Source organism: Oreochromis niloticus, linkage group LG9 (genome assembly GCF_001858045.2).
Source record: "Oreochromis niloticus isolate F11D_XX linkage group LG9, O_niloticus_UMD_NMBU, whole genome shotgun sequence".
Classification (NCBI taxonomy): Eukaryota; Metazoa; Chordata; class Actinopteri; order Cichliformes; family Cichlidae; genus Oreochromis; species Oreochromis niloticus.
Window position 1 is genome coordinate 6,402,222 of NC_031974.2, and position 19,489 is coordinate 6,421,710.

Here is a 19,489-nt window from a genome sequence, read left to right on the forward strand (position 1 = left end):
TTTTGGCGTGCAGAAATCTGTTAAAAAAATGTTTTAGTACAACTTTGGTAAGCCGCACTGCTTGATGGATTGTCAGAGCATTACGGCTGCCGTAGTGAGAAGCTTCGCGGAGTAATCTGGGTCCAAAACTCCATCCGCTTCAGGTCCCAAAGTCAAACGAACACTAAGAGTTAAAAACGGTCTAAATTCTTTCATCTTTAATTAAATCATCAGTGTTGCTGCTTTATCAGGTGTAACAATTAAGTTTAACATCCATGAAAACAGAATTTATTCAATTTAACAGAGTTAGATGTTAACAGGAAGTCAGCTCGCTAGTTTCCACCCAAACATGACATACCATGTTCTGACTGAGAGATTTTTGAAACTAATTCAAATGTACAACTCTGCTATCACTTCTAACATAAATGAAGACAGAAAACTAAACAGCAGTGGCGTTTGCAGGGTTACTGAAGTTGGACTACCTGGTAGCCTATATAATGTTGTGCTACGTGATTGCTAGCGACACAGCTATGTTAGCATAACATTAGCACAGTGAAGCTGGAGAATGAACGCCAACTTTTTTTCCACTCGATAAAAGTTAAGGTGAGTGATTCTGGTGGTTAGGGACAAATACAACCGCATAGCAGGATGCTATACACGGGCCAAACTTCAGTCCGGAGAACAACTGAGATAATCCATGCACAATACGAGGCTAGTTATTAATATACTGCCACAACATGGGAACAGAACAGCTGTGAGAGAATTCAACATTAATGAATCAATGTTACGGAAGTGGAGGAAGCGCAGTTTTTGGCTTTCCCACTATTTCAAAAGTGCTTCATTTCTTTGCTATGACTGTCGCCCGGCATAATTTGCAGATGATAATGGTCGTGTCCAAATTCATGGGCTGCATCCTCCTGAGGACCGGGCCTTCGCAATCTAAGTGGGCCGGGTCCTCAGACGGTCGGGTAGGCCGGAAGTAAACGGCAGTGAAATTGGACGGTCTAGCCTTCTGATTAACGTCACCGCTTGATAAACCGAGCAGATATTTGATGTTTACACAGCTACTTTCTCGCCTGAAAATATGTTAAAAGCTTATTTTGTGACCCAGAAAAATTAATAAGAGTAATTTTAAAACGTAGTACCGGCCGCCATTACCGGAAACTAGAGTTTGGCTGGGCTGCGCTATGAATTCTGGGATATGCTGGGCAAAGAAGGATACATCAGACCCATCCTCAAACTCGGAGAAAATGAGGACCCATTTGTCGGCTGCATTCGGAGCAGCCTATGAATTTGGACAGCCTTCGGCGCGTCGCTGTGACGTAATCGGTCTACAAATGCGGCTCAGGAGGATGCAGCCCATGAATTTGGACACGACCAGTGGTTGTAGCCGCTGCGATGCTTTTGACCAAAACAGGCGCAGCTTGATGACATCTTCAACATGCGCTATCGCGATAGAGCATATATATAAATCCACACTTTTAAGCTTAAATTCCAAAACTTACATTTTAACTACTGATTTTATATACTGTTTTGTTTGTTTGTTTGTTTGCTTGCTTGTCTTAATCAATTTTAAATCATGCTTTTTATCTATTTTGTTTTTAATGTCTCTGTAAAGCACTTTGAATCACCTTGTTGTTGAATTGTGCTATATAAATAAATTTGCCTTGCCTTGCCTAGTCAAAATCTCTATCGTTGGCCAAATTTATATCGTTCCTATTGTATATCGTTTATATTGCCCACCCCTACTTTAAACCTTCACATAATTCAAGTCAACCCAACAAATCAATCTGAAAGATCACAAGTAGGAAAAATTTCTGAAGATAAAATAAAATAAAACCCAACATTCAATCCACAACATGATTAAAAACATGATTCTCCCAAATCACCAAGAGCTGCACATTAACCACCACAATATATTTTTATTCTCTGTGCTTTCAAATATGAACACTGTTTACTTTCATCTCTGTTTCATTAGTTTTTGTTAACATCTTCCTGTGCATCACTTTACAGCAGCCAGACTCATTAAAATGAGACTTTGTAGGAGTTCACTTCCTCTCATGTGTTCATCCACAGCAGCTGACTAAAGGGGGGGGGGGGAGAAAAAATGCTTGGACACTGCCAGCACGGGGCTCCCACATAAACGCAAAGCAGGAGATGAAGCATCACTGAATATGTTTGCAAACCAACTTCATTCTAAGCCAGAGACTAGAAAATATGGTCACAGGTGTGACCAAATATTTTCGGGTAACAAAAAAAAAAAAAAAAAATCTCTGCAACTCTCTGTGTGGTCAACAACAGACACACATTATGCCCTTATCGTTGACTAAACCAATCAGAGATAGTCAGGGGCTGGACCTCTCTGATTGGCCCTGGTCCAGTTGAAAGTGCAGGTGGAAGAGAGAGGTGAGTAGCTTGAATAAAGCGATATCGATTCATTAACGGATTCCACACAAAGACGTAAACACGGCGCGGACCCGACGCATCAGAATCAGCTTTGTCTTTCTTGGCTTTCTCACCCCACGGCCCGAACACGGACACGCTGTCGGAGCTTAGCGATTCTGATGCGTCGGGACCGCTCTGTTTCCGCCTTTTTTGCGCTGATTCTAAGCTGCAGGTTTTGTCTCTACAACCAAAATTTGCCGAGCCAGCAGCAGAAGAAGCAGCAAACTACGCTTCACATTTGATCAATGTCGTAATGAATTCCCTCTGACTTTTGCTGTTTTGCTTCCACCACGATAAAAATCACACTTCATACACAGCTCTCTCTCTCTCTCTCTCTCTGTACTTCAAGAAAGGTTTCCCGTCTCAAATCGCTTCTTTATGCATTATTCATTCGCTTATTACCCACCAGTCTACAGTTGTTTACAGCGCTGTCTTTTTCTTTTTTCACTTAAATGACCTCGGACAAGAAAGCCTAATTTCTGCTGTTCAATACTGAAGAAATTTAAACTTCTTAAAATTATGCAAAATTGCAGAACATTGCAGAATATTTTTAAGGTTATCTGCTATAAAAAGCCAGACCAGGAAAATCTCCTTCATGTTTTTCTGTGTTTTATTCTCAGTTACTTACACACAAAGGCACCTGCTGTGATGTTCACAATTCTGATGAAGTCTGATAAATGATCAGAATGATAATATTTCTGACTGTCTGAGGCTAAGTTGAATCGAATCAGGACTTTGAGAACTGGAATTGAATCGATTATAGAAATCAGTGATGATACCCGGCCCTAGTGAGCAGCCTAGGCCCGACAGAAGTGGATGTAGCTGTGGGTAATAAGAAAGGATGAAAAGAATGATTGATAACTTTTTTGTCAAGTTAAGGCCTGATCTGAAATTCATAGCCAGCTCTGACACGGTGCCATCAATCTTTGAATGCTGAAAAAGCAGCAGTGTATCCAGAAACACGTAAGCATGTAAAACCTGAAGATAGTCAGATTAACAGTATTTTGTCTCTATCTCCCATTCTGCAATTCATCTCATGTAAACAATAACGTGCTCACAGCGTGACGTGAAAAAAGGCACATACCTTTGACGTTGGTTGACGAACTCTGTATTCCTCCACACCTAAGCGGAAAAAAGGAGTTTCAAAAAAATCTCCGTTTTCGGTGATTCGAAACACCGTTTACGTGCTGACGACATTCAATCGTAAAAGACTTAGTAGTTTATTTTCTTACTACCTGTAATTTATTGCAGATTACTTCTATTTGCTTAATTGCTTACTAAATGTTTGAGGTGTTAAAGAAAATGGAGTAAAATATGGGTGTGTGTGTGTGCGTGCGTAAGCGCGAGAAGGAGGGGGGGGGGCGAACATTTTCTTGTAAAACAAAGGGGGGCCCAGCAAAAAAAAGTTTGGGAACCACTGAGCTAATGATTAGTTGGTGTTTTTCTCCAAACACTCTCACTCTTCTCTCAACGTGTTGACAATAAACTGTGAACAGACACCGAGGAGAGCAGCAGAAGACCTCATTCAGGAGCTAAACTCAACATGAACTGAACTCACAGTAAAGTTAGCTCGGTGCTTACCTTTAGATGAGCCCACAAACCGAGAGAAACTCCGTGATGAAGCTGGAACTCTTTCCAAACACAGGAAACAGATCAGGGAGCAGAGACCCACGTGGTTCACGCTGATCTCAGCTACGATCCAGGAGACAAGGGTGGGCAGATCGATGCAAATATCGATCCAAACGTTGGTGTAGTTTATTTTATCATCCAAATTCACTATTTTCTTCTTCTTCTGTACAGGATTTATTTGCGGTTGTCAAACACCAAAATGATGCATTACCGCCACCAACTGGTGTGGAGTGTGAATTGAAACGTCGACCAGCAACAATTTACTCTCTTTTAAAAACTAGAATAAGGCCTGATCACTTCCACTTCTTGAGTCTTTTTGCAGTAAATCAATAAGATCCAGTTTCATTTTTATTCAATTCAATTCAATTCAATTTTATTTATATAGCGCCAAATCACAACAAAAGTCGCCTCAAGGCGCTTTATATTGTACAGTAGATAGCACAATAATAAATACAGAGAAAAACCCAACAATCATATGACCCCCTATGAGCAAGCACTTTGGCGACAGTGGGAAGGAAAAACTCCCTTTTAACAGGAAGAAACCTCCGGCAGAACCAGGCTCAGGGAGGGGCGGCCATCTGCTGCGACCGGTTGGGGTGAAAGAAGGAAAACAGGATGAAAGACATGCTGTGGAAGAGAGACAGAGATTAATAACAGATATGATTCGATGCAGAGAGGTCTATTAGCACATAGTGAGTGAGAAAGGTGACTGGAAGGGAAAAACTCAATGCATCATGGGAATCCCCGGCAGCCTACGTCTATTGCAGCATAACTAAGGGAGGATTCAGGGTCACCTGGTCCAGCCCTAACTATATGCTTTAGCAAAAAGGAAAGTTTTAAGCCTAATCTTGAAAGTAGAGATAGTGTCTGTCTCCCGAATCCAAACTGGAAGTTGGTTCCACAGAAGAGGGGCCTGAAAACTGAAGGCTCTGCCTCCCATTCTACTTTTAAATACTCTAGGAACAACAAGTAGGCCTGCAGTGCAAGAGCGAAGTGCTCTAATAGGGTGATATGGTACTACAAGGTCATTAAGATAAGATGGGGCCTGATTATTTAAGACCTTGTATGTGAGGAGCAGGATTTTGAAATCAATTCTGGATTTAACAGGAAGCCAATGAAGGGAAGCCAAAACAGGAGAAATATGCTCTCTCTTTCTAGTCCCTGTCAGTACTCTTGCTGCAGCATTTTGGATTAGCTGAAGGCTTCTCAGCGAGTTTTTAGGACTTCCTGATAATAGTGAATTACAGTAGTCCAGCCTGGAAGTAATAAATGCATGAACTAGTTTTTCAGCATCACTCTGAGACAGGATATTTCTAATTTTAGAGATGTTGCGCAAATGGAAGAAAGCAGTCTTACATATTTGTTTAATATGTGCATTGAAGGACATGTCCTGGTCAAAAATGACTCCAAGGTTTCTCACAGTGTTACTGGAGGCCAAGGTAATGCCATCCAGAGTAAGAATCTGCTTAGATACCATATTTCTAAGATTTTCAGGGCCGAGTACAATAACCTCAGTTTTATCTGAATTAAGAAGCAGAAAGTTAGCGGCCATCCAGGTCTTTATGTCTTTAAGACATTCCTGCAGTTTAACTAATTGGTGTGTGTTACCTGGCTTCATGGATAGATAGAGCTGCGTGTCATCTGCATAGCAGTGAAAATTTATGCTATGTCTTCTAATGATGTTGCCTAGGGGAAGCATGTATAATGTAAATAGAATTGGTCCTAGCACTGAACCCTGTGGAACACCATAATTGACCTTAGTGTCTGAAGAGGACTCTCCATTTACATGTACAAACTGGAGTCTATTAGATAGATATGATACAAACCACTGCAGTGCAGTACCTGTAATACCTACAGCATGTTCTAATCGCTCTAATAGGATATTATGGTCAACAGTATCGAACGCAGCACTGAGGTCTAGCAGGACAAGCACAGAGATGAGTCCACTGTCAGAGGCCATAAGAAGATCATTTGTAACCTTCACTAAAGCTGTTTCTGTGCTGTGATGAGCTCTGAAACCTGACTGAAACGCTTCAAATAAGCCATTCCTCTGCAGATGATCAGTTAGCTGTTTGACAACTACTCTTTCAAGGATTTTTGATATGAAAGGAAGGTTGGAGATTGGCCTATAATTAGCTAAGACAGCTGGGTCTAGAGATGGCTTTTTAAGTAAAGGTTTAACTACAGCCAGCTTGAAGGCCTGTGGTACATAGCCGATTATTAGAGATAGGTTGATCATATTTAAGATCGAAGAATTAATTAATGGCAGGACTTCTTTGAGCAGTTTTGTAGGAATGGGGTCTAAAAGACACGTTGATGGTTTGGAGGAATTAATTATTGAAGTTAACTCAGAAAGATCAATTGGAGAAAAAGAGTCTAACTTAACATCGATGGTACTAAGAGTAGCTGTAGATAATATTACATCTGTGGGATGATTATTGGTAATTTTTTCTCTAATGATAAAAATTTTATTTGTGAAGAAGTTCATGAAGTCATTACTAGTTAACGTTAAAGGGATGGTTGGCTCAGTAGAGCTCTGACTTTTTGTCAGCCTGGCTACAGTGCTGAAGAGAAACCTGGGGTTGTTCTTATTTTCTTCAATCAGTGACGAATAGTAAGATGTTCTGGCTTTGCGGAGGGCTTTCTTATAAAGCAGCAAACTATTTCTCCAGGCTAAATGATGATCCTCTAAATTTGTGACACGCCATTTCCTCTCCAGCTTACGAGTTATCTGCTTTAGGCTACGTGTTTGAGAATTATACCACGGAGTCAGGGACTTTGGATTTGAGGCCTTAGTTTTCACAGGAGCTACAGTATCCAGAGTCGTACGTAGTGAGGAGGTAAAATTATTAACAAGATAATCGACCTCTGTTGGAGTAGCGTTCAGATAGCTGCTCTGCTCTATGTTGGTACAGGGCATTGAAGATGATAACAGTGGGTGGATTATATTCTTAAACTTAGTTACAGCACTTTCAGAAAGACATCTACTTTGATAAAGTCTACTCTCCACTGCTGTGTAATCAATTATTGTAAATGTAAATGTTATCAGGAAATGATCAGACAGCAGAGGGTTTTCAGGAAACACTGTTAAATATTCAGTTTCTATGCCATATGTTAAAACAAGATCTAGAGTGTGATTAAAGTGGTGGGTGGGTTCTTTTACATTTTGAGAGAAGCCAATTGAGTCTAGTAACAGATTAAATGCGATGTTGAGGCTGTCATTTTTAGCATCTACATGGATGTTAAAATCACCCACAATAATTATTTTATCTGAGCTGAGCACTAAATCAGATAAAAAGTCTGAGAAATCAGAGAGAAACTCTGTGTAAGGCCCAGGTGGACGATAGATGATAACAAGTAAGACTGGTTTCTGAGTTTTACAGCTGGGGTGGACGAGGCTAAGCATCAGGCTTTCAAATGAATTAAAAGTCTGTCTTGGTCTTTCGTTAATTAATAGGCTGGTGTGAAAAATTGCTGCCACACCGCCCCCTCGGCCTGTGCTTCGAGATTTCTGGTAGTTAGAATGACTCGGGGGTGTTGATTCATTTAAACTAACATACTCATCCTGCTGCAACCAGGTTTCTGTAAGGCAGAGTAAATCGATTTGTTGATCAATTATTAAGTCATGTACTAACAGAGACTTGGAGGAGAGAGACCTAATATTTAATAATCCACATTTCACTGTTTTACTCTTTGGTTCAGATGTGGATACTGTATTGTTCTTTCTTTGTGATTTTTTATGTTTAAGTTGTTTATTGCTGGTTTTTAGTTTGTTTTTTGTCTTTTTGGGAGCTGACACAGTCTCAATGGAGATGGGTTTTTGGGGGGTAGCAGGAGGAGAGAAGCTGCAGAGAGGCGTGTAAGACTGCAACTCTGCTTCCTGGTCCCAACTCTGGATAGTCATATTTTGGGGGGTTTAATAAATTGGTCCATATTTCTAGAAATGAGAGCTGCTCCATCCAAAGTGGGATGGATGCCGTCTCTCCTAACAAGACCAGGTTTCCTCCAGAAGGTTTGCCAATTATCTATGAAGCCCACATCGTTTCTGGGACACCACTCAGACAGCCAGCAATTTAAGGAGAACATGCGGCTAAACATGTCACTCCTGGTCTGATTGGGGAGGGGACCAGAGAAAACTACAGAGTCCGACATTGTTTTTGCAAAGTTACACACCGATTCAATATTGATTTTAGTGACCTCCGATTGGCGTAACCGGGTGTCATTACTGCCGACGTGAATTATGATCTTACTGTACTTACGTTTACCCTTAGCCAGCAGTTTTAAATTTCCTTCAATGTCGCCTGCTCTGGCCCCTGGAAGACAATTGACTATGGTTGCCGGTGTCTCTAGCTTCACATGTCTGAGAACAGAATCACCAATTACCAGAGTTTGACCCCCGGCGGGTGTGTCGCCGAGTGGGGAAAAACGGTTAGACACATGAACAGGTTGGTGGTGTACCTGGGGCTTCAGTTTAAGACTATGCTTCCTCCTCACCGTCACCCAGCCGCCCTCTTTCCCCAGCTGCTTGGGGTCTGCCGGGGAACAGCTAGCGGGGCCTACGCTATCTTCGGCTGCACCAGCTACAGGGGCCTGGCTAGCTACGGGTGAATGAAGGGTGCGAAGCACTCTAAATACACGAGTCTCCAATTCAGTAATCCTGGCCTCCAGAGCTGCAAATATGCTACATTTATTACAGGTATCATTACTGCTAAAGGAGGCCGAGGAGTAACTAAACATCTGACACAATGAGCAGGAAAGTGCAGGAGGGACAGGTGAAGTAGCCATGGTGCTAACGAGTCGGCTACGAGCTAAGCTAAGCTAGCGAAACAGTAAAGAGACAGTGAGTGAATACTTTGGCTATAAATTAGGTAGTGAGTACACAGAAAGGGTGATTCAGATGAAGCACGTTAAGATTATACTATGAAAAAGGGATGTATCAAAAGATTTAAATTAAATTGCTAAGCAGAAAAGCTACTCAGAAACACCACTGTGTTTGAGCAGGAACAGGAAGTGATACTATACCACAGAGCGAGCGAACACCAAGTGACAGCGCCACACTGCGCCCTTTTATGTTACTGAGGTTTTGAATCATTGTAATATAACATGTTCTAGAGTTTCCTCTTCTCCACAGGAATCACATTTCTCTGTATTAAGTTTCCTTATCATGAATAGTGTTGGGCAAGTTAATTAGAAAAAGTAATTAATTATAGTTAGTAGTTACTTCTTCAAAAAAGTAACTGAGTTATTAACTGAGTTACAATATTCTAAAAGTAATTAATTACTTGAAAAGTAACTATTTTGTTACTTTAAAAAAAAAGTTTAACCCTCTGGGGTCCAGGGTATAATTGGCCATTTTTAACTACTTTTATTTTCCCTCCACATTTTACCTTTAAAAACGATTTACTTTGCTTTGTTTGGTATCATTCTTTTCAGCACAACCTCACGTGTCTGAATTTACAGTTATGTTTTCATTTTGACATACTGTATTAACACAATTGATCTAAAATCAGACAAAAAACATAAAATACGAGTAGATAAAGTGATTTTTTTTACTTTAACAACCACAAACATGTTTAATGAATCATATTTCATAACTTTAAATGCAAATATAAATTGTCAATTTCAAAATCAAAATTTCAAAATCTAGTACCTGCAGGTCTGACAGCAGCAGGTGTATCACTCCTGTTTCTACCTGGAGACAGCAGTCGCCTCATTGTTCTCACACACAACACAAAACTATCCACAACACTACACACAACTACACAAAACAACACATTAACTACACACTCCAAACACGCTAAACGTGACAAATTTCTCACATCTCAAAACTCACTCTCTCTCTTTTTCTCTCTATCTGTCTCTCTCTCCGTCACTCCTAAAACTTCTGTTTTGTTTCTCTCATAAGCAGAGAGGTCTTGCTGCGCTCTCCTTAGACAGTAAACATGACAAAACTATTGAGGAAAAGAACACCGCGTATATATTGTTCATGTGTGAATGTGTGTGTGAATGGGTGAATGACTGGATATGTAAAGCGCTTTGGGGTCCTTTGTGACTAGAAAAGCGCTATATAAATACAGGCCATTTACCATTTACCATCATGACTCTGGTTTTACGTGGCCTATCAACACAATTTAAAAACTGGTAGATATCAACTTGTTGCTTTGTCTTTAAGTGGTCATGTGATTGACAGCAAACAGCAGCACTCATGCGATTGTTTTGCCCCCTTAGCTCCAGGTGTTGTGCCAAGAAGTGATTGCCGTCCGCAGGAGCGCGCGCAGCTGCTTAAAGCTGTAGCGTCCACCTTAATTACTTAGATAAGAGGGTCCAGTAGTAGATGAGAGGAATAGGGAAGGATTTGTCTGTGTGTTTTAGTTTGGCTTAGCTGTAAGCCCGAGAGTGTGTGTAATTGTTTAGAGGGAAAGGAATTTATGGACACTGGGGGTCTGCTGTCATAAAAGGAGACAGGAAGCTGCAGTTGGGGATTGCTGATGCTGATGCTTGTACCTGAGAAACTCATAATTGTTATAACTTAGAAGTAGGTTTGCAGGAGACTCTCCACCTTATCTGTAAATGTAAGACAACAAGAGGCCAATGATGTGGATGCAGTGGATGCAGAGTGGGGTTCTCAGTGTTTGTAATATATTAACTCTATTTTCTATGTTGTGTAGAAGAATTTGGGGTAGCTTGGGTAAAGAGATTACTTTTATCACAGGCAGGAAGTCACTTACACAGAGACACACACAGTGCTTTGACTGTTACGACGTACCCACACCCACATGCACACTCACTCACGTGCACTTACACATACACACAGGTACGCGCACACACAGGCACTCATGTGCACTCACATGCACTCACATAGACATCTCAAATAGACATTGGTGCAGCACAAGTAATTTATTGTATGAAGGAAATTCTCTTTTGTGTTAATATTTTGAACATGCATTTCTGTCATCCTGTTAATTTAGTGGGTTAATAGCTGATATGCAAATTAGTTGATTGTTACTAGATCAGGGAAGGATGACTGGATTATAAAACAAGTGAATAAGATGTAGCAGAGGGTTGAGTTTCCTGTTTCTGATGTATGAGTGAAGCTTGCACCCAGATATACACTCTAAATACATAAGAACAAACTTGTGTCGTGAAATACACGGCAACATGTTACACATTTACTTTTGGAGAGAAAAAAAAGGAGAAAAGCTAAATGAAATGATTGGGTCTGTGAAAATGAAAAATGAGTGAAAAAGCACAGACCTGGGGAAGAAATTCACATTCCAGTGATGAAACATTGATATGAAGTGTTTAGGAAGCTTTAAATGGTGAACATTTGTGTTGTGTGAATTGTGCAGCTGCTAATAAAAAAAGGGGGGAAATTTCTCTGTGTATTTAGCAGGTGGAAGTATGCTGGTTGGCCCCAGACTTTCCAGAATTGTTTGATATTCTGAAGCACTTGTGGGCAACCAGTAAATATGATGTGGGGAAAATGAACAAAGGTAGTGACTCTTAAGTCACATTTCAAACCATGTAAGCATCAGTTATTAATTAAAGCCAGAAGAGTGACTGCAGCACTGGCTGATTCTTCCAGTTAGGTTTAGGTTGTTTTTCTGTTTCTAACAGAAAGACTGTTTTTTTTTTGGGGGGGGGGGGGGGGGGGGGGGGGTTACACTTAGACATGTCTGGAACTATGCCCAATATGTTTTTTGTACCAGTGCACTTAGAAAAAAACCCTGCCAGGTATCATCCCTCTGCGGGTGATATTTTATGTGTTGATGATTCAAAAGCAGGCTGCAAGATTGGGAGTAAAAGCGCTATAAATTTAATTGAGAGCAAATATAAGGTGAGCTTCTCTAGATTACAATGGGCTTCTGAGGAAATTCACCTACCTAGGACCCTGACCATATTAGATTGTAAGTCCTGTGTTTATGATTGTAGCGATTCAATCCATTTCAAAAGCATCTCTCCTCCTTTTGATGTAACCCAAGGTTGAAGTTTTCTTTGCAGATGAAAAACAAATGCTGTTTCATTTCTGTATATGATCTCATATTGTGTTTTCTTTTATGATGTAACTGCCATCCGTCGAACAAAGGGTGGAGACCCAGATGGATAGAAGATGACCATAAAATGTGAATTTGTTTTTTCCGCCTGACTTTAGGGAGGATGCACATTGTGAATTCTTTGAGTACACAATGGTGCTGATGTTCAGTAGTTAGAAAAGAAATCTCCATGTGTTTTTATGTGATTCTTAATTAATTATTTTAAATTCTTAATTGTGGTATCACAAAGGGTGGAAAGTGGTGGCAGATTTCTTTTCTCATGTATTCATCACATATTTAATCATATCACATTAGTAATAGTAATATAACTTTCTCCCTTTACTATAGTAAGAGCACTCCTGTCACTAGTGTACATGCATCTGGAATGTTAACACAGTGAGGCCAATGTGATGGGAGACGTTAAACAGATAGTGAGACTCCTTCTGCTTATCAGGGATTTAAATCTTTAGGTGACGGCCAAGCAGAAAACAAGGTCATAATTCTCTCTGTGAGGGAGAAGGTAGAGCCCCCTGTGAGAGGGGCCAACATGTAAGAGTTTGGGGAATGTTCTTTGTCTGTGTGTCTGTATATAAGATGTAAGGGCGGTGGCCACAATTCAGAGATGGTCCTGGTGTTTCACTGCGATGCTCTCTCCACATTGTAATGTGTTTATTAAACCCACTTCAAATCCAGCTCACTGGGTGTGTTGCAGGTTATTGTTAAATTTTTCACACCACTGTCATTAACTCAGCCAGTTAGTGCGAGACAAATCCAGCTGCTCATTAAAGCTTTTTGGTTTGATCAGTCAACTTTGTGTTCTGTACTTACGTTACTTACGTCTATGTATATTTTTTAGCTTAGACATGTGTGTCATGCAAGCTAGCAGCACCCATCTTTTCTTATTTTATAGTTTTCACGATGCTTAATCATGGCCAGAGAATGAGCCGTGTGTGGTGAGGAAATAAATGTCTGCACCTGTTAGACTCTTCTGTCATTCTTGATGCCAAGGGCTGCTACAGTAAGCATTTGGGTCAAATGTACTAGGGTTCATGGACCCAGATCCCACTACCTCATGGTCGTTCAAGGCAGCCTGTGCACAACTAGTAGCCCTTTACAGATCCATCCTGCTTTGTATCAGGAAACGTTGATAAACCACAAATGAAAACACAACTTTAAAAAATTAGTTTCAAAAATTAATCATTTTGACATCTTAAACACAAAATCAGAAGTTTTAATGCAAGTTTAAGGAAAAATAATATATTTTAAAGAACTTTTAACCTATTGTGTCAAATATAAAACAGCAGACTGCACTTATATGCATCGTATATGGGATTGTCCAAAAAATTCTGGCTCTGCATAAACAAGGACATGAACTCAATATTAAATTATAAGATCTGTAAAGATCCAGATCAATTCTTACCACGGTTGCTGCATCTGAATAAAAATTTGGACAAAAAGAGATCCACGTTATTAAATAAGCTTATATTTAATGTCAGGAGATTTGTGTTATTGAACTGGATTAAGGAGCAGCCTCCCTACTGTAACTCAGTGTTGCAAAGAAGTTTTTAAGATTCTACCATCTGAAAGGTTCAGTACGAAATTAAATGACAATGATGAAGATTTCATGGACATATGACGACCTGTGGTGGAGTACACTTCCCCTGCAATCAGAAAGAGAGAGAGTATCCTTCGAGGAAAGTGTTCAAATCAAAGGCAAAGACAGGACGTGTGTATGTTGCCGTTATATGAGGGATTCATTATGTTACTTACTTAGTTTACTCATACTGCTTTAGTTTTTTGTTGGTTGCTTTTTCTGTGTGTGTGTGTGTGTGTGTTTTATTGTCTAAAACTAATTAAAAACTTTAAAAAGGATTTTATGGGTCATTTATTTCATAACTTTCAGGTAAGAATCTTAATAAGCTGCAGGAACCCTGATTAGTGTGAGTGGAAAACGGCCGAGTCTCCTCTGATAAATCTGTGCCACTGAAAACAGTTCATCTGACTCTGACTGTAAACATGTTTCTATTTGTCACTTCAGCCTTTACTCTGAAATACAGGAAATGAAATCACAGCTCAAACTATTTCTTTAACAGTTTAAATGTTATTTAAACATTGTAGAATTTCAACAAAACAAACAGCCAGAATAAGAAAACATCTGCAGAACACATGGATCAAAATACATTCAATAAAAAAATTGATAACATGAAACATATTTCTTCATCCAACTGCTAAAACAAAGCTAACCACTCAATATGAACACTAAAGCAGAACAGTTTAGAAACCTTAAAATGGAACTAGGGAACCATTTTCATTCATAGCTGCCTCATCAGATCTTTACAGGAGATTCCATCTGAACTCTGGTGAGCCTGATCTCAAGGGTTTGAAGTCTGACCCTGAAACCAGAAGAGGATCGTTCTGTCTCTTCAGATTCACTGTGATGGGAGTGATTTCAGCCAGGACTGATCACACTGATGTTTGCGCAGACAATGAAGTGAATGCTTTGGCACATTGGTAACAGTGAAACAGTTTATTAGTAACGTAGTATCGTTTGTGTTCAGATTCAGAAGCATTTATTTATCCCCAAGGATCAATTAAGAGACTGACCTTGCCGACCGTACATACAATACACAAACATCACATTGGGGAGACGGGTCAGGCTAGGTAGCTGGGCTGTCAGCCGTACGAGCAGCGACCCAGAACCAAACAACAATGGAAAATGCACATGTAACCCATATTTAAGGATGGCTTGGATAAAATATACCAAAATGAAAAAAAGGGACCATTAATCTTAGCAGTACACTCTGTTTATAGTGAATAAGCCATAGGTGCAGCAGTTAAAGAGTTAACTGCTCTGGTGTAGGCGTGAGTTGCTCTAAGCCAATGAGCTGCTGAAACGTGGTGCAGGGTCCCGCCTGCCATCTCCGTCTGAGAGAGCACAGGCTTTTCCTTCTCTCTCTCGCGAATCCTCCATGAGCACGCTAGCAAGGAAAAAGACACAGCGATTCACTGAAACGAGGTATGAAAAAAATAATATAAACGGGAGAGTTAGCACTTGCCGCTTATGAAAGACCTTTTATTGTATGTGTACTGCTAAGACAAGTAACTAGCTGGTTCCTTTTACATTGTTTGGTCGACGAAGATCGGGAGTTAGAGACGACGCCATTTCATCATTCCTGCGCCATCTCGCGCTGCTCCGCCTTTCTTTTCTGAGATCGGTGAGCAAAGTATTTTAATAGTTCATTGTTTATCTGCACTTTTCATTAGTTCTTTGTAAGCAGAATGTTCCAGTGTTTATTTGATAATTGTTTAAAAATATTTTGTGGAAAACTTTATTCAATTTACTGAAAAAACAGCATTTGAAGCAAATGCTGAGTGTGTGTTTTACTGTTTATTTTCAATTTGTAACATGGCTAACGTTGCAAATAATATATTTTATTTGATACTGAACTGTGATTATATGAGAACTTAATATGTCCTATGACACTGTCGTTGACAGGTCAGGTTTTTTTGTTTCCCTTTGTATCTTCCTTTTGATGCATTGCAACGGATCCTGTAATCGATGGCGAGCCAACCCCGTTGAAGGACCAATTGACTTTGTTCTGTGCTGCACAGCAGAGTGTGGTAGGCCAGTTGCAACAAAACAAAAACACACCGCGCCACTTTGAACTTACTGTTCCCCTTCTTCACACACATCCCCCTGGACTTACGGACGGTTTATTTTAAGGACTTTTTACGGACTCTATACATCCCACGAACAGGAAGGGAAGTGGGTGTGGGCGGTTGGATCTATTTCTCCAGCTGAATAATTGTTGCAATTGGTTCACAAAGTCTATGAAGATATAACCAAGTGTTGTTATTTGGATTTTGCTAAGTGATATTGTGGTTCATTTTGGAAGTGAACTTCGTACATTTAGAAGGGTGCACCCAGGTAAGGTTTCTTTTTTGTGATTACTGTGATTGTGCCACAGGGTTGTCACTGAGGAAAATACTGGTACCAAAAACAGAGGCTTTTATTTATAATATTTTGTATGTTTGTAATTTTCTTTCTTTTGTTTCTGGATGACAAAAAATACAAAGCCGGCATTTTCAAAACTCACAGTTGCCTGAGTCTCATTCAGTTTGCCTCTCCTGTACATAGCCGAACCCACTGGTCCAAAGCAGTGAGCTCTTTTGCATCAAATTTGGGTGAAGTACCTTTTGGTCTTAGAGTATTAGAAACACATTAGTGTTATACACAACATGAGGAAAGATGAGGAGAAAAAAAGAACTCCCCCAGACTGAGCTCCAACAGGAAGATCATTTTGAGTACATGCGTATGTGTTTGCGTGAGTGTCTGTTCAGTGTTCAACCAAGAGAACGTGTCCCTTCACCCGGTTAAGCAAAAGTCAACAATCTTCGTTTGACGCATGTGACCTTGAATGACGAGGGAGAGAGTCATAACAAACAGTCTTATTATCTAATGAAGAATTATTATTCCTTTGCCTTGAGCATGTAGCTGGTGCCAGGGGTGCCGCATGAGATGAAGATGGTAGTTATTTTGGTTACTGCGAACAAACTGCATCCAACTTTACAGTTGGTCTAAAGTCCGTCACTGGTCACCAGGTCTCTATATTCCAGTTTATCTTCTTCAAGATGTTATCCATATAGCAGAACCAAAACAACCAAAAAAAAACCCCCAAAAAAACAGATGACCTGCATCCAATCCAACAGTCCGAGTACTCACAGCCGTGCCCATGGTCTATCATGTCGGCCAGCCTTGTGGGATTTTGAACAGCTGTTGCCACTTCTTGTTCTTCCATAAGCCAGGTCCGGGCCAGCTCCAATCAGCCAGAACTCTGTTATTGTGGTTCCGAATTGGTAGATGTCATTCAATGTTCTCCATCGAGAGTGTCACCAGACTCACGACGCAACCGACTGGCAGCAAATATCTCCGCAGGACAGTCGAGCTCTCCCAAGCCCAGGAGGGTGTCAATTCCATTAAGGGACCAGTTGATCAAATCCATAATTGTTCTTTCCGTTTTTAGAGAACAAGTCTAGGAGACTCTCTTAGGGTTAGAGAATAAGCGAGACTATACAAAGGACATGATGAGCCAAACAGGAAAGATAAGCGAGAAGGAGAGGGTGAAGGAGAAAGTGCGACCGCCTCTGTCAAGAGCCAAGAGAACCAGAGTATGAACTGAGATTCCTGAAGCTCTTGTCACACTGGTCACAGCTGTAGTTTCCTTTCATGTGCGTACGTTCATGAAAGTTATGACTACCTGGGAGTGAGAAGCTTTTGTCACAGTTTCTGCATGGTTTCTCAACTGTGCACATGTTTGTTTGTTTGTTTGTTAAAATTGACCAGTAGTAGTGAACGATGACCCACATTGGTCACAGAGGTGCTTTTTAACCCCACTGTGAATGACTTCATGGCGTTTTAATGTACTCGAGAAGCTTCACCCACTATTTTTGCACTAGGTGAGTTTATCTCCAGTGTCTTTATGTTGATGTCTTTTTAGGTCAGCTTGCCAACTGAAACTCTTTCCCACCACCACAGTGATGACAGGGTTGGGAACTGGATCCATCTGTGTCGCTCTGTTTCTAAACAAAGACACAAAGACAGTGTACGTCAGTCCTTCAACATTTTTATCCTGAACGTCGCCTGAAATAAAGAATCTCTGCAGACGTCCAATTACATGTTACTGTTTCAGTTAACACACTCAGTTTACTGGCCTGCAATAACTACAATACTACAGTAATGCTTATTTATGTTTACAGTAACATCTGAGTTACACTGAAGTACTACTATGCTTATGTTTAAAGGCTATCAACAAAGTGCTAAACTACTAATGTAACACTGCAATAATACTAATTTAATACTGCATTTATAACACTGTAACTGTGCAGTTATAACACTCAGCTGACCGAGAGAATAAAAACACTACTACCCCCATGACACTGCAATTATAACATTAAATTAGTATTTTAACACAAATGTCTAAAAGTACTAAAGCTATAAATAAGCAATGTTACTACTGCTACAATACTACAATACCATTCCATAACGATATAAGCATGTTACCCATAAGAGAAGATTACTGAATGGTTTGGTTTTGTACTTATTTTCATTTGTGTTTCATTTTATTCCATGATCCGCGGGTCTGCGCTTTCTGTTTACGTTTTTGTGCAGAATCCGTGCTCTCATTTACTGAGATTCTGGCGTTTCAGGCAAAATACATTCATATTAAAAAACTGGATTCAGGATTTTAATGAATCGATATCACGTTATCCAAGCCAGAATCGATTTTAATCGATAAATCGATTATCAAAACCCACCCCTAGCTAACAGAGTTTAATGAGCAGAGTTGTTCCAAACAGTCAGGCTAAAATGACAAGATAAAAATAAAAATACATACCTCACAGTAACTGCACTTGTAGAGTCTCTTTCTGTTGTGGATCTGTTGGTGTCGTCTCAGGTAATGTATAGATTTAAAAGTCTTCTCACACAGGTCACATTTATGAGGTTGTTCCTCAGTGTGGGTAAACATGTGGCGTTTTAGGTGTGTGTCTGTAGTACAGCGTTTGCCACACTGATCACAGCAGTACACATCATGTCTGGTGTGAATGCGTAGGTGTATATTTCTGCTCTCAATCCGGCCAAAAGTTTTCCCACAAATGTCACAGCTGTATGCCTTAATTCCAGAGTGGGTAACTAGATGAGCCTTTAAGTTGCAACTGTGAGTAAAAGCTCTGCCACACTGATCACAGCTGTACGCTTTAACTCCACTGTGGATGGCTTGGTGTGCTTTTAGGGAACGCTTCCAGGAAAAAGTCTTTTCACACATGTCACAGCTGAATGGTTTCTCTCCAGTGTTGATGACCTGATGACGTTTTAGTTTAGCCTTCCCAATAAAATCCTTCCCACACTCGTCACAGGTGTATGTTTTCTCTCTCTTTCTTCTGTGAGGTTTGTCGGCCTCCTGAGAGCGCTGACTTCTCGCTCCATGTTGGTCCTGCAGTGACAGAGAAACAAATAGAGGCAGTGAGTGAAAAGCAGTTGTGGAACAACCTGAACCTTCAAACTCCCTCCATTAACACTAGTTTTAAACCTGAAGGTGGAGCGTGGCATTAGAAATGGGTACCGGTATCCGATGCCATAATGGCACCGGTTTTCAGTACCGTTACTGAACGGTAGTAACCAGACCGAAAAGCAGCGCACATTTTGGTGATTTATTTCGGTGCTTTTTTTCCCCTGAGATGTGATACACTTCAGATTCTAGCCAATCATTTTACGCTTCCAAGGATAGTAGGCGGGCCCAGGTGAGCACGTTCTTTTAGAGCAGAGCTACAGATTAAAAATACCCAAGGTGAAGTGGTCAAAAGTCTGGCTGTACTTCACAGCAAAAGATGCAAACTCAGCGGCC

At 40.4% G+C, this 19,489-nt stretch overlaps 1 long non-coding RNA gene across 1 annotated transcript; it reads left to right on the forward strand.

Moving 5' to 3' along the window:
* Window positions 1-14,007: 14,007 nt before the first annotated feature.
* LOC106096618 (uncharacterized) lies at window positions 14,008-17,662 on the forward strand. The gene is made up of 3 exons (XR_001222999.3): window positions 14,008-15,102; window positions 15,226-15,301; window positions 15,583-17,662. It is a non-coding gene; the product is annotated as an uncharacterized LOC106096618 (long non-coding RNA).
* Window positions 17,663-19,489: the final 1,827 nt, after the last annotated feature.